Source organism: Octopus sinensis, linkage group LG4 (genome assembly GCF_006345805.1).
Source record: "Octopus sinensis linkage group LG4, ASM634580v1, whole genome shotgun sequence".
NCBI lineage: Eukaryota > Metazoa > Mollusca > Cephalopoda > Octopoda > Octopodidae > Octopus > Octopus sinensis.
This window is the reverse complement of record NC_043000.1, coordinates 44,313,735-44,322,562: the sequence shown is the minus strand read 5'-3', so window position 1 is coordinate 44,322,562 and position 8,828 is coordinate 44,313,735. Positions and strand designations below refer to the sequence as shown.

Sequence of the window (8,828 nt, the reverse complement as noted above, 5' to 3'; positions counted from 1 at the left end):
TGCTTCAACACCATTCTACGTGCTTTTAGTATGTTATCAGATAGTACCCTATTATTTCGATTGATTGTCAAGCATTCTAATTAATTTATAACACATGAGTATCTTTTCAAGTCTAATCAGGAATAATACATTTTCCTAAACTGATAAAACCTAAATTTTAAGAATTAAGAGGCGCGAGAAGAAACTAACTATAATTATATTATTAATGAACTAATTTTTTATAATTTAAACCCTATGTTCACATATGAATAAAAGATTATTGTGTCAATGTTTATAGGCACAGATATGATAGATTACAGAGCCATTGACGTTATAGATTTGAAGTATCAATAGACAAACAAAACACGCACGAGGAAAAGATTACAACATTACATTGAAAACCTTAACAGAAACATATTGAGGTTTCTCGACTTAATCGTCAAAATACGACTGGTTTAACTCGGCTGCATAACCGAAGATAAAACTCTGTATTAGTTAATCCCGTTTTCGTCTAATCTTCTAAAGTTGTTATTAATATCGTACAGTTAGCAGTGTGGCAAAAACATCGAACGTAATGCCATGATTTATTATTTACGATTAATTACATATTAATATCAATATTCACCGGGGTTCATATGCCTGACATTATTATTTGAGATACTAGTAAATTATTAGTACTCTGTAGTGGACAGGCAGAATCGGGCTTTTGATGGGGACATTGTTTTATGTCGTTGCTTCTAATCAATTTGTTCGGAATTCGAATTCTCGCCGTTGTCCGATTCGAGGCTTAACAAAATTTGATTTCTTGTTGAACTCTTTAACTCCCCTTTCTGGGATTTTATGGACCATTTAGCTGAAACCAATCAATTTAAAAAGTCCAGATCTGCGATTTGAGATAAGTTTTAAGGCAGTACTGGAAACTGAATTTGTTACGAGTATTGTCATTCGGTCAGCGTTAGCTTTAACAACTCCATTTCAAGAGTTTTCGATTGAGTCTATGAAATTAACCTCGAAGTAAGAATTCTCAACTCAGCAGAAGGAGACGCACATTTCAAACTTTCCACTATATGAATATTTATCAGAACATTCCTAAATTTAGAATGAGAAGCATATTACCATGGGCCCTGCACAAGGACGACACGGAAATTCGTGAAGTATTCCATGTTTATTGGTAAACTATTACGTTTTCCTTATTTCCTTACCAACAAAAATAGCCACAAATCTCAAATATTTATACCTTCAAATCTGTTTTCTATATAAAAGGGACGAAATAACATGTGGCTTTATATATTTTTTCCTTTCTATGCTTTTCAATTACGTTATATATTTCTATGAGTTATACTTATCAAACTCACATTAGGAATAAGTATACGAATGCATTTTCAATTGTAGTATATTATTTATTTGGTGGGAATGTATTTTTATATTTCTGTTTATAGTCATCAAACACATTCTCACATGGAATAAACTCCTTTCTGTTTTAGCTCTAAATTTAAATGTTCTTTAATCACTGAAAAGATACACCCATATATAAAAAGGAAGTTTCTGACGAATTTTCAACTTTGTATGCATATATGTGCGTGTGTGTGTATGTGTGTGTGCACGTGTGTGTGCACGTGTGAGTGTATGTGCGTGTGAGTATCATATATATAGAAGGCGGCAGGCTGGCAGAAACGTTAGGGTGCCGGGCGAAATGCGTAGCCGTATTTCGTCTGCCGTTACGTTCTGAGTTCAAATTCCGCCGAGGTCGACTTTGCCTTTCATCCTTTCGGGGTCGATTAAATAAGTTCCAGTTACGCACTGGGGTCGATATAATCGCCAATCCGTTTGTCTGTCCTTGTTCGTCCTCTCGGTGTTTAGCCCCTTGTGGGTAGTAAAGAAATAAGTATTATACACATATATATATGTGTATATATATATATATATATATATATATATATATATATGCATATTTGTATATATATATATATATATATATATATATATATATATATATATATACATATGGACACACAGGTATATATGAATATATATATATATAGAGATATATATATATATACAGTTGCGGCCAAAATGTTCAGAACGGCATTGTTTTCGCCAGAAAAGTAGGTATAAGTTTTTATCAAATTTGTTTTATATTCTATAATTTTCACAGACAATAAATACAATATTAATTGTTATTGTCTGAGATTTTGGTATAAATTGAGAGGATAATACAAAAGGTATGGATGATTTAGTAATTTACTGCAAAACCCATGGCGGCCCAAATTATCAGAACGGTTGCTTTTACTCCATGTTTTAGTATATTTAACCGGCGAACTCTAATGTTTTGAATTTGTTTACGTGACGGTTCGTTTACTAAACATTAGTAAGAATATCTGCAGTGTACTTTGTTAATATAATGCCACTTACTCCGTTATGAATTCGTCGGCAGATTATTAAGCTTTGAAAGAAGGATAATTTAAGTATTGGGTCTATTGCAAAGATTGTTAACAAGTCAAAAAGCGTTGTTCAGGGTATTCTTAAGGTCTTCGATGATTGTGGTTCCTGTGAAGCAAGAAAGTCTACAGATAGGCCAGGAAAAACGACCAAGAGAGAAGATCGTGCTATAGTAAAGTTGGTTAAAAGGACAGATTTAAAACTGTTGCTGATGCTGTTTCTCGGGAAAGGAGCATTGTACTGAAGAAAACGTTATCTCAAAAAACTTGTCTCATCATTTAGTTGAACATAACCTACAAGCAAGATCACCAGCAGTGAAGCCACTGATCAGCTCCAAAAATAAAAAGTGTCGTCTTACCTTTGCAACCGAACATGTTCTTGTGATCTCAAGAAAAATGGCAACCTGTGCATTTCAGTGATGAATCTAAGTTTAGGTTATTTGGCTCAGATGGGAAAAGGTACGTTCGTTGAAAAGTAGGTGGAAAATTGCCACCTAAATGCCTTAAGACTAGTGTTAAATTCGGTAGAGGAAGTGTCATGGTTTGGGGGATGATATCTGGAAATGGTGTGGGTCCTATCGAAATATATATACCTATATACACCAGTGTAATAAAGAAGAAGTTCTTGCTACAGTATTATATATATGAGGGGATTATATACAGACGCACATATACGCATATGCATTTTCATAGATCATCACACACGGTGATAAATTGTTAGTATAATCAAACTGCGTAAGGAGTACCAGTTTAAAAGCATGATCTATTGAGGAAAGTAATGTAGCTATACAAATGTTTGTAACCTTTGACGCATTTGTAAAAAAAAACAAAAGATAAAAACGGCAATTGCACACGTCTACACATGTACATATTCGTACTCATATTTTTATTGTATATAAAATGTGATATAAGTACTTTGAGATGTGCACATGTATATAAACACATACTAGCCGTAAAAATATATTTTGAAGAATTACTAATGTTGTTTTCATAAACGAAAGTAGTTTTTAAAACATGTAATATATAAAACTATCGTAGTTTACTAAGAGAATATGTAAATTAAGAGGACGTAAGTATAAAATCATGTGATATTTCTATAGTGATACATTACACACACCCGAACGCAGGCATACACACACACACACACACACACACACCACACACACACACACACAAACTCACATATATTTCAACACACAAATAAATATACACTCTAATATGCATTAGTTTTGCGGTATTATACATGTATATAAACGGGTTCAAGGATGTGAAAATGTACTAGCATGCAGACTTATACACACACTAAAACACATGCACAAACATGTGTTTATGTAAGATAGACACAAGGAATAGCCTGTGTTGTAAACAATATACAGACTACATGACAGATGTGCATACATATGCACAGAGATGTACTTACCTACAAAGACATACACACATAAAGATACACAGATATATATGTATGTATGTATGTATGTATATATATATATATATATATATATACAGATATATATGTATGCATATATATATTTAGGCTCATGCGTCACTATACGTATACACACATAATACATGCAAGAGTATGTGTACATATACGTACATATACACTGTTTAAGATATACATTTTACTAATATTTTATTGAGATATTTTGAAATATGGAAATGTGCAATATTTTTCATAGAAGCAATGGATAAGTCATACCTCCTGCTCTTTAATTTGGCTTTTAGTATTTACAATTTACATACGTTCTAATAAATATAAATTACGATATTTACTACCTGGCTTATAGTGGGTAGCGTTTCTTGAAAGAGACCATTAAAATGTGTATGCATATTTTTTTTTTTAGTTTTAGTTTTGCTATGAAAATTCCTGATCTTAACTGAAGACCTATATATAATTTTACATGCCAGACATTCTTTTGTACATTTTGAAAATATGCCACGAACAAGAAAACAGACGTGACAACATTAATATCTATATGGTGTCTTGTGACTCTGCAGAAGTCACATAACTTATTCAATTGTATCACTTATTCTGGGGTCTGCGTGGGTGATTCTCGTTTTCATTTTAAACATATAGTAACTTAGAAATTGAACAAAACCAAAAATAATCATCAAAATCTTTAAGACTTTCGAACTTCCACTGATTGTCGTTTAAATCATAAAACAGCTGAGTCTAGTTTATATGAACCGTGGCACAAAAGTAATGTGACTTTTCAATACTTAGCGAAAAATCAAGTAATACGCTTGCGATGTTGATTTGAATTATAAATTGCATTTCATAACATATTTCTAAAATGTGATGCTAAAATATGATCCAAAAGAATATCAATAATATCTATAATAACAACACTGATGGCCTCAATAATAGCCATATTGAAAATGGATCATATAACAATAATTTCATAAACAATAATATCTATAATAACAACAATGATGACCTCAATAATAGCCATATTGAAATTGGATCATATAACAATAATTTCAGAAACAATATCGACATAAATCCAAGATTTATGAAATTATCTCATTGCCCCACAAAAACGTCTGGTCCTTTAAATAATAACTTTCCTCTGGAATTAATAATGTATAAAAGCTGTGCGCGTTCTCACCAAAAATCGTACCTATAGGCAGTGATGGATCTACAATATTGAAGCGCTGACGTTTAACATTTTTATGGTGGGGAGGCTTTACAACCAGCAGCAATAGAGCGCATCGGACAAGGTTCTAAGAATTTTTGTGACCTTGCAAGGAAATCCAACTTGAGGCCCTGATAGCCCAATTGGTGGTGTTGCAACATGGAGTCCTTAAAATCTATTCTGAATGTGAGCCCTCTTTCCACCAGAAACAAGGTTTGGGTAATTACCGATATCATTGTTGATGTGGTTGTTCTATGGCAGATCACTACAAATATTTTCCAGGGAAGCGTTCTATTCATGCATGATGCATCATTAAGATACATATGAAAATTACAAAATACTCTTTTTCATGTTTTTGTCGCAACAGTTTTGTCATATGACAGCTTCCTTGCAATGCCATTTTCTAGAGACAATATGCATAAGTAATTTGAGCGCTTTTCAGTTATGGTAGATCGAAATTTATTCTTGACATAGGAAAGCTTTGACGAACATATTTCTGCTTCATAGCCTGTGATAGGCATTGTCAAGTAAAGCTTATGTCCAGTGGTAATATTAGGGCACACTTCAATTAACTGTTGCTCATATATAAGCTGAAGAAACTGTGTGCATTGCATTTTGGATGGTGCGTTTTCTTCAGTGTTCTGAGATTTCCTAAGGTGTAACTACACTCTGAACTGGTAACACTAATTTATTAATTTGTGGTCGATATCGTCTTTGTAACGCAATATTATAAGTTTGATACTGTTCTCATCAAATTCCGAGTTCTTCATCAATTCTGAGATAAACTTGAACCCTTTCGCAATCTGCTCATATGGGTCCATTTTCGTGCTTAACTGGATTATCAAGCAGTCATAGATTTGCTTAGAACTTCTATCCTAAATTTTTCAGCCCCTTTCAAAGAAGCCCTACCACTTGACCCATCTGCAAATTTCTTTGTAACATTGCGTTTGGGAACATCAAAATAAGTTGTGGTGATATATTCGCATAAACCTTTTGCTACTCATCCACAGTGTGCAATCCTGTCGGCTGAATTTGCTCGTAGCTCTTTTATAAATGAAAGCAAAGATGCAAGCAGAAGGTAACCTTCAATTACATCAGAACCAGGGATTTGGAGTTTCTTACTTGTTATGTTAAAACACTTCATAATTCCTTCACAAAAAAATGTTAAAAGAGCATATTACAATTTTACCAACTTGTGGTATAAATTCTTTGCATTTACGTTCAGGCGTCTCTTCTGACTCTACGAGCATATGTTTGAGACTTTGTAAAATATCCCTATATCCCTTTTTAATTGCCCGAACTGCTTCATAGAGTGAAAACCATCTAGGTACACTTAAGCCCTTTAGAGAAAATGCTAGATTGCTCTGTACGTTTAAAATACCCCATCTTCGACGAGATTCAGAAAAGATAACATGCAGTTGCTGCAAGATGCCAAAATAGTCAACAACGTCAGGTACTGTAGACACTGCCTTTTACCAAGCAAGGTTGAGTACATGGCCTGCACAGAATACATAGTCTGCGTATCTGTTAATGTTTTTAATAAGTTCTTGCATCCCTTTCTCCGAGCCCATCATGTTGGAAGCATTATCGTACGACTTACCACGGACATTTTCCCGTGAAAGATTATACTACCCCAGAAATTGTTATTTTGTTGAAGGTCATTGATGAATGTTTTTCTTTTGTTAAAAATGCTAACGATCTCTCACAGGGTTTTCCATTATAAAAGTATCGAATTACAATTACCAGCTGATCAACATGTGTCATCTTAGGTTTAGGGTCAACAATAACTGAGTAGTATTTGATGTCTGGGTTGTTGATCTGATTCATCATTTCATCTTTTTTCAGATGTTTTCCCAGGATTTCTATCAATTCTTCGTACACAGATTTAGATAGGTAAGTAATATTTCATTTTTCATTTGTCCATTTGTTTAAATATTCATGTAAAACTGGGTCACACTCCGCAATAAGCTCAATGGCCCCCATGAAAATTTCCACTGTTTAGGGAGCCCCAACTTTTTCCACGTACTTCTCGAAATTTTTGCTCACTGTTCCCAGGGATCCGATAATTATTGGTACTACTGCTACCTTTTTCATCGACCACAAATGCTTTAATTCCCAAGCTAACCTGTCATATCTGTCGAATTTTCTTCCTTATCGCATATATTGTTGTCAGCTGGGCATGCTATGTCTATGAGCTAGCATAGTTTGTTTTCTTTTTGAATTAAGAATATGCCCGGCTTCCTATTCTCAATCTCATGGTCCGACTGAATCATAAAATCCCATAGGATCTTTGCATTTCTATTTTCGACCATGCCTTCAAGTTTGTGGTCGTACCAATCTTTTGCTCTGCCAAGTCCATACTTGTTGCAAAGTGTCCAATGGACAAACCTGGCTATAATGTCGTGACGTCTTTTATATTCCTTATATTGCCGTGGCGTCTCCTATATTCCTTATATTGCCGTGGCGTCTCCTATATTCCTTATTATTATTATATTATTATTATTATTATTTTATTATTATTATTATATTATTATTATTATTATTTTATTATTGTTATTATTATTCACTAGTCTTATTTTATCACGGGTCTACTTTTATCACAGTGCCTTGGGTATGTGCTGTGATTTGTTGTGATGCTCATATTTTCTCTGTATTGACATTGTTTAACGTAGGATGTGGGAAGTACCTAGTAGTGTTAGTTTTTGTATGTTATATATACTTGTAAGCCCTGGTGCTTTTTATGGATTTCTTTGAATGTCTTTTTATCATATCTAATGCGCCTACTAAATAGGAATTGTTTCTGCTTTTAGTTACCTCTATTTCCAGATCTTTGTATTGTGAAAATTCCTCCCTTGCTTTTAGAGAAACCTTGTCACCAGTTGGTGTCAATACATATCATTAAAATACATTTCTGTCTTGGTGATCCCTATGACCTATTTCCTGCTTATTGGCCTTCATTTTTCCGTGTGTATTGGCATATTCTAGAGTACGGTGGCTTTCTCATTTTCTGTGAACTTTTCTGGGGTGTGTCTGTACCTTCTTTTTTCTTTTGTTATTCCATTGTGTTGGCATATCTTCCAGTGTATGTAGGTCCGAAATCTGTCGTATCTGTGAATATATTCCTTCTTAGTCAGCACTGGGCAGTAAGAGACAATATGATTTATTGTTTCTTCTACATCACTACATATTCTACAGTTATTTGTATTTGTTATTATTATTATTATTATTATTATTATTATTATTATTATTATTATTATTATTATTATTATTATTATTATTATTATCGTTATTATTATTATTATTATTATTATTATTATTATTATTATTATTATTATTATTATTATCATCATTATTATTATTGTTGTTGTCATTTTTGCTTTTAATCTTCATTTTAGTTACAATCACTTGCCGAGATACAAACAACGTCTTGAGTCCAGTGAAGGATAACAAATGTTACAGTATGTCTGGACGCTTTAAGAGTGGTATTAGTGAAATATTTTCAAGTAATACAATACAGACATTTAAATGGAGAGGCTTATTCTAAGTATGTGTCCGGTACTTGTCAGCAAAATCTTTTGAATTTCTCTGAGACATGGTGCTTCTGGGATCTTATCTAGATGTTGCTGACATCCCTTTCTAAACGTACCTTGGACACCTACAATAATAGGAACAGTTCTCGCTTTAAGATGCCACCTCTTTTGTATTTTAATTTCCAGGTACTTATATTTAGTTAGTTTGTCAAATTCATTGACAGATATATATTTATCAGAAGGAA

At 33.2% G+C, this 8,828-nt stretch overlaps 1 pseudogene; it reads left to right on the top strand.

Annotated features, from left to right (window-relative positions):
* The first annotated feature begins 1,050 nt into the window (after window positions 1-1,050).
* On the top strand, window positions 1,051-1,148 carry LOC115211372 (annotated as a pseudogene).
* The last annotated feature ends 7,680 nt before the right edge of the window (window positions 1,149-8,828 follow it).